At 46.3% G+C, this 21,430-nt stretch overlaps 1 long non-coding RNA gene across 1 annotated transcript in view; it reads right to left on the bottom strand.

The window, feature by feature from the left end:
• LOC121667351 overlaps positions 1–21,430 on the bottom strand; it is a 38,138-nt gene that overhangs the window by 13,404 nt on the left and 3,304 nt on the right. Inside the window, exons 2-4 of the long non-coding RNA XR_006017033.1 lie at positions 12,476–12,607; positions 6,263–6,338; positions 905–1,052 (exon numbers count right to left, since the gene is read on the bottom strand). This is a non-coding gene — a long non-coding RNA (uncharacterized LOC121667351). The remainder of the gene's footprint in view (positions 1–904; positions 1,053–6,262; positions 6,339–12,475; positions 12,608–21,430) is intronic.

Below are 21,430 nucleotides of genomic sequence, written 5' to 3'. Positions count from 1 at the left end.
GTGTTGGACCTGCATGGTCCCTCTAAGGAGAAGCTCTGTGTCTCCAGGTGATGCATACACAGGTGATGGGATGTGTGCTGGACCAGCACGGTCCCTCTAAGGAGGAGCTCTGTGTCTCCAGGTGACAGACACACGGGTGATGGGATGTGCCGTGATGTGCAGAGTGTGCTCTGTCACTCCCAGCTCACACAGCACCCACTGAAGTCACGTCCCCCTCCTTTCCAGGGACATGAGCAAATGGGAATGGCAGTGATTAGCCAGGGCCAGCAGCAGGACATGGCCCTGGGAGGGCAGAGCTTTCAGGGTGTAGTGTAGGGCTGGCAGGGGATCCCACTGGGAGTGTTTACATCCCATGCATCAATTTATGTTCTATGCATTGAGCTGTGAGAAGACAGCCCTGTGTGTGCTCCTGCTGCAGTGTTTAACTCCTGCCAAAGGAGCCTTCTGGAAGGCAGCTGGAACTGTATCATTTTCCGTAATTGATTATTTTAAATATACTGGACTTCCATGCAATGGCAACTGGCCTTTGAGCAAGGCCATCAAGAAATTGAAATGAGACACAATCTTGGCAGTGTTCAGGACACAAATGGGGCATATGGACAATGGAGATGATTAGAGAAATGTAATTTTGTTAGCAGTGGGAAAATGCTAAGGAGGAAGCAGAAATTTTGAGGGGTTCACAAACCACACAAGAAATGAGTGTAGCATCTATATCCAGCTAGAGATGATGCTTTTTCCTTTTGTTGTACGCATCAGATTAAAATTCCAGCTCTATAGAAGAAAAGAATTTTCTACCATGAGGGTAGAGAAAAACTGGCATCAGTTGCCCAGAGAGGCTCTAAAAGCTCCATCTTTGGAGAGATCCAAAATTTAACTGGACACGGTTCTAAGCAACTCACTGTACCTGCACTGATGAGGAGGAGGGAGTGAGTAGAGGTCCTCTGGAGGCCCTTCCCAGCCTATGTGGTTCTGTGCCAACAGCAACATGGTCTTTTTCATTTGCATATCAAATACCAGTAGAGGTGGATCTGTACAGTATTCAGTGATATCACCTGTAATTAGAAGTTTAAAAGTGCTCAGCAACATCCCTTTCCATATTGTGTTTAATTTAGATTTAAAATAAGAGAAAATGCCACCATTCTGGCTCAGTATCAGCTGGGTGAGCAGGTACATGAGCAGGTACATGCCCAGCTGGAAATCTTGGAATGCAACTGCAGCCGAGGAGGATTAATTAGAATGGCAACAGCGACTGCAGTTCCAGTCACCAGATAAATCCTGGAACACAGACCTGCCAGGAGATGACATTAATTTTTTGGGGGGGATGTCCTTGCATCACAGAGAGCAAACACATGGAGGCACCGTGTCAGAGGGACCCTAAGGGCACCAGGGATGACGTGCACCTACAACGTGGGGTGGTCTCACGCTGGAGGAGGGGAAGCTTTCAGGCCTGCTCTGCAATGCCATGCAGGACAGGATGTGAAGAAGGATGTGTCCCTCACTCAAAACAATGTGAGGGTTATTTTCTTAATCTAGTCAAAATACAGAGAATGAAATTTGGGGGCCAGTCTGTCTACAGTGGCAGAGTGAACCAAGTTATTGAACCTTGGTCCTTGAAAGTGTCTTTGGATTTTTACACCATGAGATTCTGAGGCTGCCTACTCCCTTTTTCCAGGGATTAAGCTGGAAAATTATGTGAATTTCTTCAAGCTTTGTCTACTTATGCCTACATTTCTGTTAAGCTCAAAGTCAAACTGCTTCCATGGGAGTGACAGCTCAGATGTGAGTGAAGGGCCAAATGAAAATTATGTGGAGATCTCATTTGACAAGGCCACTTCAGACAAAAGAAATGCTAAACAAATAGCCTTACACAATGGGAAATGGTGAACTTGGGCTGACCCTCGCTGGTGGCTGGGTGCCAAAGGAAAGTTTGAAGCTACCCACATGTTCCCTTTTGGAAAGCTCTCTGGGTTTAATGTCCAGCTTTTGTATACCATTTAAAATGGAAAATGAAGAGTGTTTAATTATCTTCCCAGGATATGACAGCTGATGGAAATTAAAATGTCTGCCCAGAACTACTCTGCTTCACAGAGCAAATCCTGGTAATTACTCAGACAATATAAACCTGGGCCATATTAAGCCATAAACCATAAATAGATGAGACTGGATGATTTTGCAATGCAAACATAGTACCAAAGAGAATGAAAACATTCAGGTGCATCTCCCTGGATGAGTGTTGCTTTTGAGCTGCAATCTGCTGCCACAAGCAGTCACAGAGGTAACTTCAGATTTGTCTGCTTGGGCAGGGAACACAAAATGCTGGGGAGAATATCTTTTCTCAGGGTAGTTAGTAGAAACTTGAGTTAGTAGTAATTAGAAGAAACTTTTCATCTTTCAGAACCAAAAGTCCTTCAAATTTTATAATAAAACTTCAAATTCTCTGCCTAATATAAACCAAATCATGGCCAGGAATATGAACTCTGCCTACCACAAAAAGATCCTAACATCCAACCACCTTGCCATTATCTTCTGGTATTCCAGATTTGCTTTTTCTTGGCCATTACGGAAAAGCTGCAGTCTAATATTTTAAATATTCTGATCATTGCTCTCTGCAGTAATGGCAGTAAAGGGATTGATCTCATAAAGCAAAATTAACTATTAGAAATGGAGAGCTGCCACCACAATCTGATGGCACCAGTCACAGCTGCAGGAAAATGCAGCTCAGTGTTTGAGGCAAGAAGAACACATACCCCCAGGCCAAGCTGTTTGAAGGTTTGTGCTGGGCATTCTCCTTTTAACTCAAGATGAATCTGAGGTACAAATGCAAATGTCCTGAGAGGCTAGAAGGTGATTAGGGGCAGGTTTGTAACAGCTTCATGTTACACCAGGGAAGTTTTAGGGTGGATATTGGAAAATTTTCTTCGTCCAAAAGGTTGTCAAGCACTGGTACCGTCTGCCCAGGGCAGTGATTGAGTCCCCATCCCCAGAGAGATTTCAAAGCCATGTGGATGTGGCACTTGTGGACATGTTTTAGTTGTGGCTGTGGTAGTGCTGGGGCAGCTGCCGGATTCGATGGGCCCAGAGGTCTTTTCCAACCTAAATGACTCTAAGATTTTGTGATTCTACGTACCCCACCCCAGCCCCCATTTTTAGCAAGAACATTTCTTCCTCCTGGTAGAAGAAGGAGCGACACCTGCAAATGCTTGGAGCTTTGAGTCAAAGACGCTCCTACCTGTAGTTGACTGGAGAAGTTCATGGACTTGCTGGAATTACAACCTGTTTCTCCCCATCATTTTTCTGTGATGGCTGCAAAGTGCTAGGCCACAAGAGGAGCCACGGAGCCCTCAGACCAAGGCTTAGTGCACTGGTGAAGTCAGACTCACAGCACCTGCATGTTCTCATTTCTCCCAGGATTTTGGATAACTGGGTTTCAGAGAGAGTTGTCTGGTGGGGATCCTGAGGAGCTGCCACGAACCCAGCTGCTGGCAAACCGTTCCCTGGTGAACTTGCTGGGTTGGACATGTTTTGCTGGGAGAAATGTTTCTGCTCTCCCCTCCTGCCACAGGCTCCTGAGGTGGAGAAGGGTGGCTAATGGCTTGGTTGCACTGATGCCGTGACCTTATGGGACAGGGCTGGTTAGTCAGGGAACACAAGTGCCAGGCAAATCCTTCTCTGTGGGAGGCCTTTGAAACCCCAGGAGTGCCACGGCCATCTCATGGAAATACCCATTATACAAAGTGGGCCTGATGAATGGTTTTTCTTCTGAGCAGAAGACAAGCTGTGTAAAATGTCATTGTCAAATAGCAGGAGGAGCAGGACGGGTCAGTCCTTCTCATTAAATCCTCCTTTGCAGAGATGATTTGACCCCAAGGAGTTGTAAAAATAGACCGCAAACCAGCTGAGCCTTTCACATGGACCAGACTGCAGCAGTGGTGGGTGTTTTAATACCTGAATGCAGACTCCTTGCGAGATAATTGCCCACCTCCCTTACTTCAGCTGACACCAGCTGAACACTTTCCAGCATGATGACATACTCAGTGCAGTTTTCAGGGACAAATTACAAATATTAAAACAAATTATAAACATTTTTAGCTACAGGCTAAACACATCTTGGTTTGCCAAGTATGGCTGAATGTGAGATGTATTTCTGCTGATGCAGGAAGACCCATGAACAACTCGCCCAGCTTTCTGATCCTTTTCTCTGCAAAAACATTAATCCATGGCACAAAAGTTACTGTGGGAACTATCAAAATGATAAAAAAGAATTCATGTAGCCTGGTTTCTTGCAGACAGTCACACATTGCTGCACCTCTTGCACTGCTATAGCCCCAGCTCCAGCAAACCTCCTACAACACACAATCATAGAGCTCTGCTCTCTTCAAAACAGCTTCAGTTCTGCTCTCCTCCTCTCCTGGATCTTTCCTTCCATCAGTTCCTCTCTCATGTCACCCATGACAACCACAGAAAATATGTCTCTCTTCTCTTCCTTCAGTGTCACCCAGCCAGAGGACTGCACAAGCCGTTCCCTGGAGCTTCATTCCTGTGGATTAGCTGGTAAGTACATCCACGGCCAGCAGCATCTGCTGAAGGCAATGTCTAGAAGGAAAGTTCTCCCTGTCTTTCCCTCTGTGCCAGCACCAATAACATCACTTTTCTCTATGTGCTTCCCTATTCTTACGAGGTTTAGAGGACTTTATTTTTTTTTAAGCTCTTTACTGCAGCCTGCTCACTCCCTTGGGTTAAGCTGATTGCTGTCTGATGGTTACAGCCGCATTTCCACAGGAAACCAGGCTAAGCGCCTTCTCCTCACCTGCCCCTGGAAGCTGCCAGTTTGACAATCTGCCAGAGCCTCCCTGACAAAAGCAGACCTCCTCACGCTTCCTCCTGCTATTACTTTCCCATGGAGCCTAAAGGTGAACTGCCAGGTCATTGATCCCACTGCAAACAAGGTATCAGCAGGAGATCTCCATGGAGATGAAGTGTCTGGGAATGACACATGCTGGCTGCTCCTTACGTCGGTCTGTTACTAACTGGTCCCTAAATGAAGAGGAGCCACTGAGAGTGAGTCACAGGCCATTGGACTTATTTTCATTAGTAGCTCCAAAAAAAGTCACTCACTCAAAAGTTAGACAAGGGCATGGCTTATCACAACTTTATTTCAGCTTCAGTTCCCTTGCAAGTTCATCCAGTTTTTGAGTGGAATCCTTGCTTTAATCTTTAGAGGAGCACTTAATGCCAAGTCAACACAGTAAGCTGTTTCTTCCTTGTTAGGCGTTTTTAAACCATGTAATGTCCACAACTGATCTAACAGCCTGGCCCCACAAAGAGTCATCCTGGCACCACTTGGGGACAAGAAACTATGGTCCAGAGGAAGTCCTTGACTAGATGGTGATAGGAGCTTTTGGGCCCATTACCCACTTCTGCAGTGCAAGGCAGTGTCATGTCAAACCACGCATTAACCACACATTCCTGAGCTCTGTCTGCTCCGGGGAAAAGTGTCTGTGAGCCAGTGAAAAACAGCTGAGAGAACTGATTTAAGTTGGATATGAAACTTTAATGCTGGCACTTCTGAAGTGCTTGTACTTGCAAATCTAATAGCCCCAGTTTAACACTGATGTTTGCAAGTGTTCAGGCTTTTTAAAAGGAAGCTGAGCTCCTGCCTGTATCCAGAAATCCCACCCTGAGCTCATCAGAACCAAGCTGGACCACCAAGAAGGCTGAAATCCTTCATTTTGCTGCCCAGACCTCTGCCTTAATGACCTGAGTGATGTATGATGGGGCAGAGAGCCCTCAGCAAGTTTGCAGGTGACACAAAACTGGGAGGAATGGCTCATGGACCCAAATGGATGTGCTGCCATCCATGGGCACCTCAACAGCCTGGAGAAATGGGTTGGCAGGAGCCACACAAACTTCAACAAGAAGTGCAAGGTCCTGCCCCTCTGCAGCAACAACTCCAGGCACAAGAAGGTGCTAGGGGCCAACCAGTTGGCAAACGGCTTGGCAGAAATCCTTCCCTGGCTTCCCCATATCCCAGCTGGGGTGCCCTTGAGTCCCAGTGAGGGAAGCAGCTGGTACCTGCCTGCCAGCAGCTCTGACTGCCTGGATTTGTGCAGATCACTGTGGAGAGATGTTAAAACAGTCATTTCAAGATCCTGGCATTTCAAGTTTCTTGTGCTGTGAAAGGGACACAGGCTTCTGCTCAAGGGGTGCAAATGGAAACCAACAGAACTGGTGCATGATCCAATTCACCACCTTCTGCTCTTACCTTGTACCTCCAAGTCTGTTTTAATCCATTAAGAGATGGCATCAGGGACACGCACCATTTTTTCCATGATGTCTGTCTGGGACAGCGAAATCACAACAAAGTTTTTAACATTAGAAAGAGAACAAATAATTTACAGTGACCAGAACCCTGGGGAGATCAATTTCTCAATGCCTACAGAAGTCTGAAAAAAGCCCGTGATCCAAAATTTTCTTATTGGAAGCTGGGACAGTGTGTGAGAGCAGGGTGAAATGGCTGAAAAACCTGACTGTTGTGAGGCACCAGTACAAAATGTGACTGAGGATATTTCAGTACATCTCAATATGGTCTTGCAACTCTGTTTGCAGAAAACTTCTTTGTCACAAGAGGTGCTCAAGGAGCAGCATGGAGCAGGAGAGTGTCCTATTAGTGATTTGCATCTGTGGAAATGCACAGATTTTTATAATTTGTCTTGTTAACCACAACCTCATTCAGTAGGAGAGATTTTTAACTGCAGCAATGAATTTATTAAAGCTACACATCGCACTAGCCAACAGTTTACTCCTAACATGATGAAGAATAGCGGGATTTTCCCTTTTTCCTTTATCACATGGAAGTGTCTAACCAATGCAGCAGACAGAAATCTCATTTTTACACAGCAGTGTCCCCCTGCACAGGATAGGCAGTGTCTGCCAGAGGAGCGAAGAGCCGGGGCTGTGCACACTGAAGGGGCTGGAGGTGCTGGCTTCAGCAGTAATTGGCAGGAGAGGGGCTTTCTCCTGAATTATTCAGAGCTGTTAACTAGAAGCCAATCAAGGGTGAGATGAGACCATGGCATTAATTTTGGTTTAGTTTAGACCAAGACAAAATAAATGGCAAACTTATTTTCGCTGTCCATACACAAACACAGCTCCTCTGGTGTGTCAAGGCTTTCAACTTTATCATCCTCTGATATTCTCTCATCAGAAAACCCCTTGGCAAATCTCATCACACCATAACACGGGTCACCAAAGCCTGTGTGCACAAAGATGCTTTGCAATTCACATCCTATTCCTTCCTGCTTCACTAGGTTTTGAGTCTGTTCAGGGAGGATGAATTACATGGTCAAAAATTACACTTGGTGGGTTTCATGGCTCAGCCAGAAAAGTCTGCACTCCAAACATGCACTTAGTCCCTGTGGCTAAGCCTGGTAAGCAATAATCTTTAAAAAAGCCGTAGGGTAAGCAGCTGGCTTGACTTTTATCTTGGTTTTCTAAATTATGCATCTAAGTCATGTTTCTAAGTTTACCCTCCATAGAAAAAGGCCAAAGTTTAACTGGCTTTTCCCCCTCTAACTGCTTTGGCCACAAAAGTTTCCAGTGGTGGAACAAATTCCTTCCAAATGCCAATAAGCATCCTCATCTGCAGCCCCATGGGGGAATCTCGCCCTACAGCAGGGCCTTTGGATGATGCATTTTAGCCCAGTAGTACCCAGGGGAAGGAATATTTATTCCCCATTCCCCCCAGCGCTTCAGGGCCATCTCTGCTATTTACGGGCTGATGGAGCTTGGTATGACACGGGTATGAATTTCTTGGGTTTTTCCACTGGAGCTGGGTGCCTGAGGCACTGCAATGGTGTTGTATATCTGCCCAGTGTAGCAAGCACTCCTTGATGAGCAACAGAAAGGGACAAAAAAGCAGTGTCCTCAAGTTTCTCAGTCCTTGGGACAGATGCGAGTTGTGTGACTGTATCTTCAGCAATTAAAATTGTGCCATGGGTGATCAAAGAATGCAGTTGATGCTTCTTGTTTGTCAGTTAATCCTCAGTGTTCTGAGCTTCCCCCTTGCTGTGGTGCTGCTGAGCTCAGCAGGTGAGAGGACCTGACCAATGGCTCATGGCCGAGCTCTCATGGCCCTCACATGGCTGCAGGCAGAGCAGGATGACCACAGGCTCTTGCAGGCACAGCAGGATGACCACAGGTTCCTGCAGGCAGGAAGACTAACCTGGGATGCTTCTGGAAAAATCCCACCATGCAACTTTCCATCAAGGGATGTGAGACTTGTGTTCAGGGTCCCTGCTGCTCCCTGGCTCCTCTCAGGGATGAGATTGTCGAAGTCGTCTTCTATGTTTGCCTTCACTTGTGTTTGTAACTAGTGTCAAAGATTCCTCAGTCCCTGTCCATCCTCTCTTTCCCTGTTTTACCAGTGACCCTTATGGCCTGCCACCTTGGATTTGCAACTGAGGTTGAGTCAAAGTTTACAGGTGAAGAATTATTTTAACACCAAAATCAGGTTTATCAAAACAGAATCCACTTTCTAATAATTTCGGTCAGTTGCTCTAGAATTTGGGACACTTCAGTGTCCAAAAGTCATAAAATCATGGATTGGTTTGGGTTGGAAGAGACCTTAAAGCCCATCCCACCCCTGCCATGGGCAGGGACACCTTCCACTATCCCAGGTTGCTCCAAGCCCCGTCCAGCCTGGCTGTGGACACTTCCAGGGATGGGGCAGCCACAGCTTCCCTGGGCAACCTGTGCCAGGGCCTTCCCACCCCCCCATTAGAGAGACAAAAATAGCCATTTGTGGAGGCCTAGGTTCATAACTTAGAAATCCAGGATAAAGCATTGCCTTGGGATGGCATCTGAGCCACCACCTGTCCTCCAGCTCAGGGTAGGCTCAGCTCAGCAGCCCTATGTTTTGGCAGGTTCTGTGCCAGCTTCCCTATGGAGATGGTTCATTCTCAGCATGGCTAGAGCCAAGCAGGGCCACAGGAAGAGCAGAGGAGAGCAGAGACACCAAGAGAGCCTAAGGGTCTCTGTTCCCTTCAGCCCAAAGACAGCTTTCATCATGGCCAAGTACAGCAGTGGTGCCTGCAGAGAGAGGCCAGAACAGACACCCTGACACAGCTCAGGGCTGAGGGGATGCCTCATCACCAGCAGCAGCTCCTGGGATCCATGGAATATCTGGCTGTGTGACAAGGGCCATTTTCTAGGAAAGCCTCTGAGCCACTCCCAGGTTTCACGTCTCCGTTCCCCAGGGCTTCTGGAAACAAATGGCAAGTATTTTTCTCCTGATGTTTTTAGCAATTGCGTGTAGGAACTGGCAGGAAAGACTGACATACTATTTTTAATTTTTTTTTTTTAACATGTCATGGATGTAAAATCTCAGGATTTACAGGGGAGTGACTCAGGACACGAGGGGAATATCATTTCCTGCTGGATGCAGCGTGTCGAGCCCAGGGCACTGCCAGCACATCCATGGTGATGGTCAAGCTGCCAGACTCCCCCAGCCCTGCCCGTGCCACTTGTCATCCTGACCTTATGTTCCAGTCCGAGGCCAAAGGGGCCTATTTTTTCCTTTCTGTTAATTTTAAAGAGATAAATATAGAGTGAAGCAACCTCCTACCCCCATGGAAGTCTTTGAGTTTAAAGCCAAACATGTGAAATTTAGCAGTAGCTCTTTTTTATTTATAGGCTGCTCATTGTTTAGCTTAGCATGAGGTTATGCTGTGTACCTAAAAGTGTGGCTAATTAGCACAAGGTCAGCAAGCTTTGCAGAACAATGACATGGTTTTTTGCTAAAATATTATTTTCTAAGAAAAAAAAAATGTTAGCACCAGCAAATAGTGTCCAATATTGCAACATGATTGAATGTAGTCATGAATAAAATTTCCCAAATACATTTTTTTGTTTGAACAGCTACTTAGGAAGCTCTGGCCCCATTCAATTTACCAGGGCTCAGGTCTGGATTCCACCCTGACTCTGATACAACTCCCTGCAGTTTTATCACCCAGAGCATGAGCTGTAGTCAACAAGAGATAGTCATCTTTAAGGAAGAAATTCTGTTCCCATAACAGGAGCTCTGAGGAGGACCCAAGTGAGCAGCAGTGACCAAAAATAGGCTGTGATATAAAATTGGCTTGGAACTGAGACCCTTCCTAGAACTGTCCAAAGTTTTTTATTTTACCCATGGTGACTGCAGGACTAATAGGACACATGTCCATAAGTCTGCAAGAGATTACTGTAACGAATAATAATGGATTTGACAGTAACCCCGAGGTAACTCAGTGGCTCTGACGCTGCTTCCCGGTTCTCCCATGTTTGGCTTTCATCCTCCCTGATTTCTGCCTTCTGCCACGTGCAGGAAATAAAAAAATGATTGGGATATTACTTTATGAAAAAAAAAAAGAAAAAATATTAAACTATGACCTCAATTTCTGTTTAGGGAAGACTTTGCTTAAGGGTCAGGGAAAGGGGCACAGTTATGGTGCCTCCTTGGAGAGCCAAGCTTTTTCCCAAAAGGCTGGGGAAGCATGTCCGCATGCTACAGAAAGGTGTTGGCAACTCCTGTCAATAAACTTACAATTATGCTTTTGGCTGAGGTGAATAGATCACAGGATAGTTGAGGCTGGGGATCTCTTCAGTTGTTTCTGGAGGTGTCTAATCCAGCCCTCCACAAAGCTGGACCAGCTGGAGCAGCTTGCCCAAGACTGTCCAGGCGGTGCTTGAATGTCTCGTGACAGCCTGCTGCCTTGTCCACCCACTTGCACAACAAACAAGTTATTATTATGTTTAGGTGTAATTTCATACATTTCACTTTGTGCCTGTTGCCTCTTGTCCTGGCACCACTGAGAGGATCCTGCTCCAATCCTTACCCCTTTCCATCTATTTTTAGGTAGGACAGAGACAAGTGATGTTTCCTCACAGAATATGAACATCAAGGTTGAACCTGAGGAGAATTTATGTGGAGAACCAAAGTTAAGTTCACTAAAATAGGAGCTGTAACTGTAGTTAGGATCATCTGTGACTCCAGAAGAGCCCCAACCATCATCTTTTATGTCAGAGGGAAGCACCAGAGCTTTCTCCTGATAAAAGCAAGAGCACTTTACCTGGTTTGGATTCACACCAAGGCTGCTGCAGATGGAGGTGATCCCAGGCTGTGGCTGGAGATGGGAAGCTACTGGCACCCCTCCAAGGGCAGGAGGGTGTTCTTTTCAGCCAGGAAAAGGTGATTTGGGGGAGTGGGTGCTCTCAGGGCCATGTGGAACTGCCAGCATAACCTCAGGGAGGTGCAGAGGAGGGACAGCAGAAAGCAGAACTCCCAAGGACTCCTGCCAGTATAGATGGAAGCTCTTCCCAGGCTGAGCCCATGGAGGGATAGCACAGCTTGATAAGTGCCTGCAGAGACACCACGAATGTGAGCAGTGGTGTGAGAGGGGAGCCAGTGTCTTTTTGAGGGTACCAGAGAACTGCAAATATCTGGCCAGGCAGAGCTCAGAGCAAATGTCTGCTTGCAGAGTGTCCTGCTGCCTCCAGAGAGGGCCATCCATCACTTTCCAAGCTCTGCAGGATGAAGGGATATTCCTGGTGAAGGGACTGGACCACCTGGCTGCTGCTGACTGTGCTTTAATGCTTTCGTACAAGGTGCCTAGGTGAGAAGGAAGAAAGGGATCCAGGAAACCCAAATTGTATGAATTTTGCATGGAGCTCTGTGTTCAGGCTGGCAGTCCTAATCATACTGCATTTTCATTTCACTGGGAAGAAAACCATTTGGTTCTGAGATAGCTCTGAGAAGCACTGTATCTTCTGGGTGGTTGTTTTCTCTTTGACATGGGGGGAAGTGCTGTACTCTGAAGTGACATGCCCTGTTATAAACATAGATTGGAGCTCCGTATGTTACGGAAAACGCTTCCTCAGCTAGGACACACAGAGAGCACAGTGTGCAGCTCCTGCTAGACCACAGGCAGAAATGCTCATTTGAGTCATCACAACATCCAGCTTTGAGCAAAGGCTGAGGGGTTGGTCCCCAGCTGAAGCACAGGGACCCTGTCTCCCAGGGGTAGGGAGCACCTTGTGTCTCCAGATCCACCTTCTTAGCAGGCTTCCCTTTGAAGCCCAACTGGAGCTCAGGGCTCAGGGTCAGGCACCCAGCTTTGAACTGTGTTTCTGTGGGATGAATGAGTGCCACAAGTGTGAGCAAACTGGCTACAGAACCCGGGAATTAAGGGGATTTGAATCACTTTGATTTCCATGATGGGAAAAGATTTCAGAGCTGTACCCATTTTTATGTAGCTTTCAAACCTTATATGAAGAAATAAACTCTTAAGTGTAAATTTGGGCTTGTTCAGCTTCTTCATTTGAGTCAAATTCCACGTCAATTGTAGTCTTGAAAAATCTTTCCCCTCCATCTCTATTAAAGGCTGAATGTACAAATAATTTCTAAAAATATTTGGTATTTTCACATAAATTAATTGTTTACCTTTTGCGCTCACCCGCTGCCATTTCAATCTGTTTCCTGGAGATGGATACCACAGGTCCTTTGAAAACACCCATGTTGCATGCTGCAACATCCTCAAAGTTCACATAGGTTCGAGATGGTCGTTCTTGTCCTCTGGAGACAGAAACAAAGCACGAAATGTACCAGTTGGGATGTACCAGAGTAGATCTGTACCAGAAAATATGTTGCTTGCTTCTATGACAACACTGGAGACATGAGAGAAATAAGACACTGCACATCCCACACATGGAAGAGCTGAAGCTGCCTGCAATCCTGCAGTGACCATAAAGCCCTCTCATCAATTAATATTTGTGCTTATTTGCATGTTTGCATGACACAGGTGTCTTGGTGCAGAGCACCTGAGTCTGACATCTCCCTCCAAGACCCTCAACAGCAAGTCTTGAGCTGACTGTAGCTGTGGTGCCTCTGATTCAAACTTCAGGAGCCCTGAGGTGAAGGGAGCCTGGGAGGAATGAGCTGGTGGCAGCCATGTCTTCTGCTCTGATAATACAGGGAAGAAGACAACCTCCCACTCTGCAAACAAGATTGTATGTCAATGGTCTGGTACTTCAGAATTTAAGTACTATCTCTACCAAGGGTGGTCCTAAAAGCAACGTCCAAGTGCTGGACATCCTCACCTGGAATGGAGGGTCAGGAGTCTGGGTGTTTTTCTTTTTCCCCCTCCACCAGCATGCTTGGAAGATAAAATGGGTTGCTTGAACCTCATGTGCTCTAAAAGCAGCATGAAAGTGAGGACAACACATGGTGCCCGTGAAAAGCTTTCTGGGCCTGGCTTTGTGCAGGGCAGAGAGTTGTGGGGCCCCATGAACAGAGGCCAGGGCAGTCACAGCCCATTAATGTCCCCAGTCCCACCTGCAGAGGAGTGATGTAATGATAACTCCAGAAGTGACTCCAGGTGTAAACGGAGCCCTAACCTGCACCCCACTCCCAGAATGTGTCAGTAGGTATCAAGAATGGATTCTCACAAATAGGAAACACTGTGCTCTCCTGACTGGGACCTGTCTTGTTAGTTCAAGGGACCAGGAGCTGCCTGCTGCCCTGAAGGAGGCTGTGAGTGAGGGGATCACTTGGGCTGACTCCTCATCCCCTCTGCTGCTGCCCTCCAGGAGCTCCTGAGATGGGGAGGTTTGAAGTTGACATGATTAACCAGCTTTCTGCTCAGTCAGGGTCATGAGTGGAGGGTTAGTTTGCTGTCATTATGTATCTTCTCCTCAGTTCTCTGCTTCCAACTTCACTTGAGCCAGCGGGAGGAGGGTGAGAATTTTCCTGAATAATGTCAGCTCATAACTGTGAGCTTGGCATCTGGTGGATCAGAGAGGTTGAAATAATTTGTGCTGCTGTCTGCACAAGGCTGGGAGCTATGCAGAGGAGGCAGCTTTAATTAAAACCAGAAGCCATAGATCATGAAGCCTTATCAATTTGCAGGCTCTGGACAGTGCTGGGCAGTTGGGGTGGAGATGGCCCCCAGCAGGACCTGGAATAACGGCTGGGCAAGGAGCAGAGATACCTGGGGCAAAGCAAACCTATCAGCCCTGATTCTGACCCTCTCTCCCCAGACAGAGACACCTAAACCCATCCTACTCCACCACGTGGGACAGGGGTGCTCCTGGGAACACGCTGAGAGGCTGCTCTGCCCTGCTGACCATCATGTGTGGTCAAGGCTTTGGGTAGGGGGTAGGGGACATCCTGGGGGCTCAGCCACTCCCACCCAGTGCCTATGTAAGTCTGAAGCTCCTCTAGACTCCTGTTGTTAAAGCACTGAATGGCCTCGGGTATTTGACATGGGGCAGCAGTAGAGATGAAAAATATTTTGTATATGTATAAAAAAAAAATTTACATCCCATCCCTGGAAGTGTTCAAAGGCCAGGCTGGATGGGTCTTGGAGCAACCCGATAGTGGAAGGTGTCCCTGCCCATGGCAGGGAGTGGAACAAGATGATCTTTAAGGTCCCTTGTGACCCAAACCAGTCTGTGATCCTATAATTTTATGCATAAAAGTGCATTAAAAAAATCTTGCTTAAAAAATCTTCATGCAGCAGTGCATACAAAAAAACCTTCTGCACTGATTGTGCTGAAGAGAACATCCAATAGTATCAGCCAATATCTATAAATCCCTGTTCTGAAAGGTGCAGCAGCACATTTAAGTGAAGCCTTTGGCTTTGTGCTCCAGGTTAAGGCAGGCTGAAGGTCTGCATTCTGCCCCTGGCCGTGGATTTGCATCACCAGGGTCTGATCTGGTGCTCAGCAGAGCTCAAACTGGGAATATGCCTTTGCTTTTCATTAGAGGTTTGGATTTGCTGAAAACAGCTAAATGTATTATTCATGAGCATCTCCTGTGGAAGTCACAGACCAGTTTTCCTGGACTCCATTCAATGGAACAGATTTCCATGGAGCACGGCAATGGGGTGGAAAGGCTCATGTGAAACTTCTGTCAGCTATGCGCAGAGACACCCGTGAACGTCCCAATCCACAAGAGACTACTGAATACTGAGCTTGCTGCCTCCGGGAATTTGAAAATTACGAGTCAGGCCTGTCATAATTTTTTTTTTTTTTGCTTCTAAATACAAAGAAACCTCAGGGTCTTTATTTGCTTATTGGCTTGTGAACATTGAGTTCTTGTTCTCAAACACTCAGGCCCTCATAGTTGTGAAAATAAATCTATTTCTAAATGAAAAGCCAGATTCTCTTGCAATTGCAACTCTAGAGAAGCTGACTGCATGCTTCACAACTCTTCTGGGGTGAACTGAACACTCCTGCAGGTTATTGCTACCACCTGAGGTGGATCTTCTCCATCTAGACTTGTGTGTAGTGCAGGCTATCACCCCTGAGCTTAGGAACTAGTAGCTGGTTTTAAAAATCTCCCAAACCAAGCCTTCCCAACCAAGCAAAGCATGTCTGAGGGAAGAGCTTGAAGCTGTGGACTTCATGAAGTGTTCAAGGCTGGGCTGAAAGGGGCTTGGAGCAACCTGGGATAGGGGAAAGTGTCTCTGCCCATGTTGGGGTGGAACTGAAGGAGCTTTAAGGTTCCTTCCAACCCAAACCATTCTGAATTCTCTGATTCTATGAATGTCTCCAAATAATGGCTATGAAAAAGGAACTTTCTTGGCTCCTTCTTGTCCCGGAGGAGCTGGAGCCTGCACAGTCCGTGCTGGCAGCAGGGGCAGAGAAGCTGGCAAAGCACAGAAGTGCCCTCCACTCTTGCTTTGGGATGACAGAAAGAGATTATTTTAATCTTAGGTCTGAACTGCTGCCAAGCTTTATTTTATATATATATATATATAGATATGTATATATATAGGAAGGCAAGCATGGGAAACTTCTGGGTACATTTTAGCCATGTGAATAATGCTGCATCTGTTTCCATTCACTCTTCCCTCCTCAGTTCCCAAATCTGACTCCTCGGACTGATCCCATTGCTCTGCCAGGAGAGTGGTGGCAAGAACAGCAAGCACCCAGGGGCAGTGTTTTGTTGGGATGTTGAGGTTCTGGATCAGCTGCAGTAGGGAAAAGCCAGCACACACAGAGGACTCAAAACTTCAGTAGTAAAGTTTCATAACAGAAACCAACAGCTACCCAGTGTGTGTCCTTCCTCCTTGGGCGACAATATAAGCAAAAGAAATCTTTCAAAACTCATCCATTTCTGTGGAATTCTGCCCTTATATGTCCTTAGTTATGGAAATTTGGGGTTGCAAAGTGGCTTCTGAAGAAGGTATGTAGGTAGCACTTGTCTAGATGTGATGTTAGATCAAGTTCATCAGCTGCCACAGCTGAATTTAACCATCCAACACTTGGCCTGTTTTAACATGAATCTCACTTGGTGTTGAGCATTTTATTTCAAAGCTGATGTCTTGAAACCAAGTCCCTATTTGTGAGGAAATGGTGCATCTCCAAACCAACCTGGGCTGTGCTTCCTCCTGTGCTCACCTGGGCTTGTAGGGCAGTGACTGAGGCTCAGGTTGCACTGCAAACATTCAGCTTTGCTGACAACCTTTTCACCTCAGCAGTTAATCTCTCCTGCTGGCAACTGTTACTGTTTATCTATTCAAACCGAATGTCCCTTCCTGGAGCATGTCCCTGCCAGGAGAACCTGGCGGGATGGAGGCAGCTGACTCTGATAAACTGAGTTACAGCTAAAGCTCTGCACCAAGAGACCCGAAACACCCAGTGCCACTGTCATGTCGTCACAGACCAGGAGCTGCCTTTACCTTCTCCCAGAGGGAAAGCTTCCCAGCATTCAGCTGTGATGTTCCTCAGTGCTTTAGGAAGAGGATCAGGGTGTGAGGATCAGCTGTGCCACCTCATTCAGAGCTGCCCTGAGTGTTGCAACCCAGGGCTTGTAAAAACTCATGGTGGCAGCAGGTTCCTCCTCTCACAAATTCCTGAAGCTTTTGGGGAGGATTGAGCCTTGCTGGGCTGTGAGATTCTAAGGAGCTGGGCCAAGGAGAGTGGAATTAGAGCCTGCAGGAAGCTTTCATCTGGAAAGCCAAGCTCTGATTCAAGCAGCCGTACTGACTTTGCGCAGTAACCTTGCATTGCTGCCGAGTGTGGGTGTTCAACATGGCTGGAAATGCTCCCTGGCATGGGAGGTGTTCCCATCCTGTCAGGGGAGACAGAGAAAGGACATGGAAGGGAGGTAAAATAATGGATGCTCTGTTAGCCTGTCCTAAAGTGTGAAAAAGCTTAGAAGAATATTGCATGAGCTTTTTGAGAACTCAGGAAATTGTGGAGGGCACATCCGAGTGCACCATCTGGGATGAGAGCTCTCCCAGCTCTCATTTGGTGCTGTGGAGGTTGGACTGCTGGATATCAGAGAATTTGGCTGCTGCCATGTCACAGCAGGCTGAGTCATTAGCTGTAGAGTCTTAAAAGTGCTCTGCTTTTCCTCATGCCCTCTGCTCCTGTGCCCTCAGGTACTGGCCTTCAGGGTGAGCAGGGATGTTTAGACCCTTGGGCTCTTTCCAGCACAGAGTTACAGGAGATTTCTGACTCGAAGGTGAGGTTTGGCTTTTGTTTTGTGGTTTGGGGGAGTTTTTATTTGTTTTACCTTAGCAAAGGAGTCAAACTTCTTTTTTCTTAAGGAAAACAAACTCTTCAAGAAGATGGCAATCCTTTGGAAGGCTTCAGAGGTGCTGAGGTTCCATGCTCACTTCTGATGGCCCATCTGGCCAAGGTTTGACTCTGGTGTCTGAGACTCTCTGCTCGAGCAGCAACAGGACTGGTTTTCATGCAACTTGCCAAAAAGAATAATTTTGGTACTACTCAAGAGGTAGATGGGGTTTTTTCTCTCAACACTTGTACAACACCAAATCTTGTGGGGACACCTAGAAGGGATCTGTGTTTCCTAAAACACAGGAGCTCTGAGCTCTGATGGTCAACAAGTGAGAGTGCTTTTATTCAGGCTTTTTAAATATCTACATAACTCTTGGTTTGGTGTGCAAAGTTTTCTGTGTACATATATTTTTATTTTCTCCTTGCAACCTCTTTTTGGCTTTGACCTTTGAAGAACGGTAAAATGAATCTGTTTATAAGAGTGCTGAGCCAATGTGGAGACACCTGGGTTTTCTTACCTCTTCTTTTTTTTAGGGACCTTCAGCAAGTTGCTTAGTTTCTTTTGACCTTCCCTTCTTCCCTGGCTTAAACACTTGGGGAACTTAAGAAAAATGTGCTGTAGGACACTCAATAGTACTGTAACTTGTGGGTGAAAAATGTGAATTACTTAGAGATAAAAGGTTATTAACATAGTGGGAATGTCTCCTGGAATCTTAATGCAGGATATCAAACGTACAGTATATTTAAAATGTTCATAAAACCAGATTTTTATTCTTGCAAAGCTTTTAAATGGCTCCTAAGATTGATGAGTACTGGCTGGCTGCATATGGGGGTGCATGGAGACTTGCCTGGAATTTATTTAAATTTCCTTGGAGATCATGTGACTTTCTTGAGGCCAAATATTTCTTGAGGCCGAATCAAATATCTCTCATGACAATCAGCACATTTGCCTTGGTGCATTTGTGACAGATGCAAGCATGCTAAAGAAGAGTAGGTCAAAGCAGTGATATCACCCTCCAATTAAGGACGTGTAAGAGGCTGGGAAGGGCAGAGGACAGCCTGTCCTGCTCTTGCACAGGGCTCGCATAGCCATTATAAATGACACAATTATAAATGTCCCAACAGGTCTGTCTAGGCTGCTGGGTTTGCTCACTGTAAACAAGTCTCCAAACCCATGTCATGTGAGCTTGGGTGTCCTGTAAGCAGATCTCTCACTCTGGGAAATGGAACGTGTCCCAGGACCCACAGTAACACAGCTCTGCTCGCAGGGGGACGCTGAAGGGACGAGGACCCCAGTCCTAATGAGGCCTGTCTGAAGCCAAATTCTAAGGAAAACCAGCAAAGGGTTTTCAGATGCAGTTGCAAAAAGAGTTGTTTCCCATGTTCGCTGTGAGTGGAGGCAGGAGGACACCCTCAGATGCTGGGCATTCATTACTGGGGCTTTGCTGGCGTAGCAATTGGAGACACCCAGGAGCAACCTTGGCTTTATTTCTACCTGCTGGGCACAGATCACTGCAGGAAGAGCTCAGCCCGTGTTTGTGCAGAGGAATGCTGTCCTGCCCCAGTTGGATGTGAAACCACACTGGGGGTCCCACCTGCACAGCCCCAGGGGGATGCAAAATAGGGGGTGGCCACTTGTCACCTCAGCTGCCAAAATTCAGGGGGAAGAGACAATTACAAGTGCTAAAGATGCCAATTAGACCTCCAAATAAATTGTCTTCTGTGTCTGGGAGCAGCACCACTAATTACCAAAACATGGGAAGCTGTGTGGGTGTCTACAGAGACTTCAAGCAGTCCTTTGAGGCTGACATTTTATTCCAGGTGGAATTTGTTTATTTATTATTTCCCCAGTAGACATTTGGAGTAAGGTCCCTGCTTGTTCAGAAGCTCCCAGTGAGGTTTTTAATGTCAGTATTGATTAGGGACATGGAAGGTGGATTTTATGAAGAGGTGTTCTAATATGATATCCTCTGAATAATTATTTCCTACCTGTGGTCAAAAAAAAACATTAAAAGCAACACAATACTAAAATCTTCATATGAACCCAGTGCTTAACTACATTTTCTTCAAATGGATGCTAAATGACAAAGGTATCTTTTCATGGACCAGAATTCACTACTGCCTTATTTTATTCAAACTTATTGATACCTGTCTTGTGGTCTGTTACTTTCTGTGCAAAAATGGTCTCCTCTGGTGCAAAATTCTCTCTTGCAAGGACCATTAACAGCAAATCATCCTATGGGTATTTAGTTAAAGAACATTTGAAATTTTCAGAAAAAAGGAAATGGATTGGAAAGCCCTCTTAAAACTGGATGACTCTACTGGCATCAGTCAGCTCTTGAGTTGATAAATCAAAGCTTTGCCAGCTAAAATGTCTCATCAGGAGTGCCAGTAAGTAAGGTATGAGGCTGTTCTTTGTCAGAGCCTTGATGTATGTGTGTGGTAGGAATGAGCGGATGGCTTTGGACTTGTTAGGCATCAGAAATCCCCTCTGGAGAGCAAGATCCATCTGTTTTCCCAATCTCTGCCTGGGTTCTGTACTTGGTTACGTGACTTCCCCTTGAGAACATTTCCTCTGAATATTGTTCATAAATATTTCTAAGAAACCAACAAACTATTGTTTGGCTTCTGTCTTTATTTTGTTGGTTTTTTTCTTTTTTAAAAAAAAATTTCTGGATGGCTTTTCAGCAGGGAACATTACTGCTGTGGGTCTCTTCAGCAGGTTGGGGAGGAAGGGGGTTATTGTTCCTGGGTTTGGGCAGTTTGTTTGGATGGCTGTTGATTTTGTTGTTGTTGTCTTTCCCCTCCATTTCTGGCAGTCTGGGGAAGTGGGTGGTTCCCTGTTTTGGTTTTTTTTGACCATTTGTGAATTATTTATACAGGCAGGCTTTCCTGGGGGTGAGGTTTTCTTTGGGTTTTGCTGTTTGCTTGTAGGGTTTGTTATATCTTGGGGCACTTTGTGCTGTTGTTCAGCTTTTGTTACCCTGAAGTTCAGCTTGCTCTTCGTAACTTCCAAGGGGCTCCTGTGGCTGGGAGCTTTTGTAGCTCTTTCTTGACAGTCTGATTTACAACCTAAAAGTGCTTTTCCCTTCGCTCCCAGGCTGCCCACTGCTCAGGGAGAGTGCAGGGCTGGGAGCTGGACTTCGATGATCCTTGTGGGTCCCTTCCAACTCTGGATATTCTGTGACTGAATCTGTGGATGAGGGAAAGCCGTGGATGCCATTTGCCTTGTCTTTAGTCAGGCTCTGAGGCAGTGTCCCTCAATTTTCTCGTATCCAGTTTGGGGTGTTATTGCCTGGATGGGTGGACAACTAAAAGTGTAAGAAAACTGCTGGGATTGTTGGGTCAGAGCAGTGGTCAGTGGTTCATGCTCTGTCTGGAGCATCTTACACGGGGGGTTACTCAGGGATCCTCCCAGGCCCTGTCCTGCTCCTGCTTTGGGAAGGAGGGTGACTGGAGCCATCTGACTTTGAAGAAAGTGGTTTGGGAAGGATGAGCAAGTGAGCCCACTACAAGGTCATCCAGGACTTCCATTGGAGCTATTCCTTGATTTTCAGGCTTAGATAAATTTTTGCATTGCTCCATGGTACCCAAATAGCCCCTCTGAGGTTTATTTCCTCAAGTGCTGATCCTACAAGGCATTAAAAAAAAACCAAACCAAACACCCCCTCCCCCAAAACCACAAACAAACAAAACCACACACACACGAAACCCAAAAAACCCAAAAAACCACAGGCACAAAAACCCCAAACACAAAACCCTCCCCCTCACATAATCCCAAACACATTTATTCATTTGCTTTACTGTTCTACAGGTCACACTGGGTATTTTATCCACCTGCCTTAGCCAATTCCCAAAAAAGGCCACC

Source organism: Corvus kubaryi, unplaced genomic scaffold (assembly GCF_017639235.1).
Source record: "Corvus kubaryi isolate FWS band 111438036 unplaced genomic scaffold, C.kubaryi_AGA036_p1.0 37361, whole genome shotgun sequence".
Lineage (NCBI taxonomy): Eukaryota > Metazoa > Chordata > Aves > Passeriformes > Corvidae > Corvus > Corvus kubaryi.
This window is presented reverse-complemented; position numbering and strand designations above follow the sequence as displayed.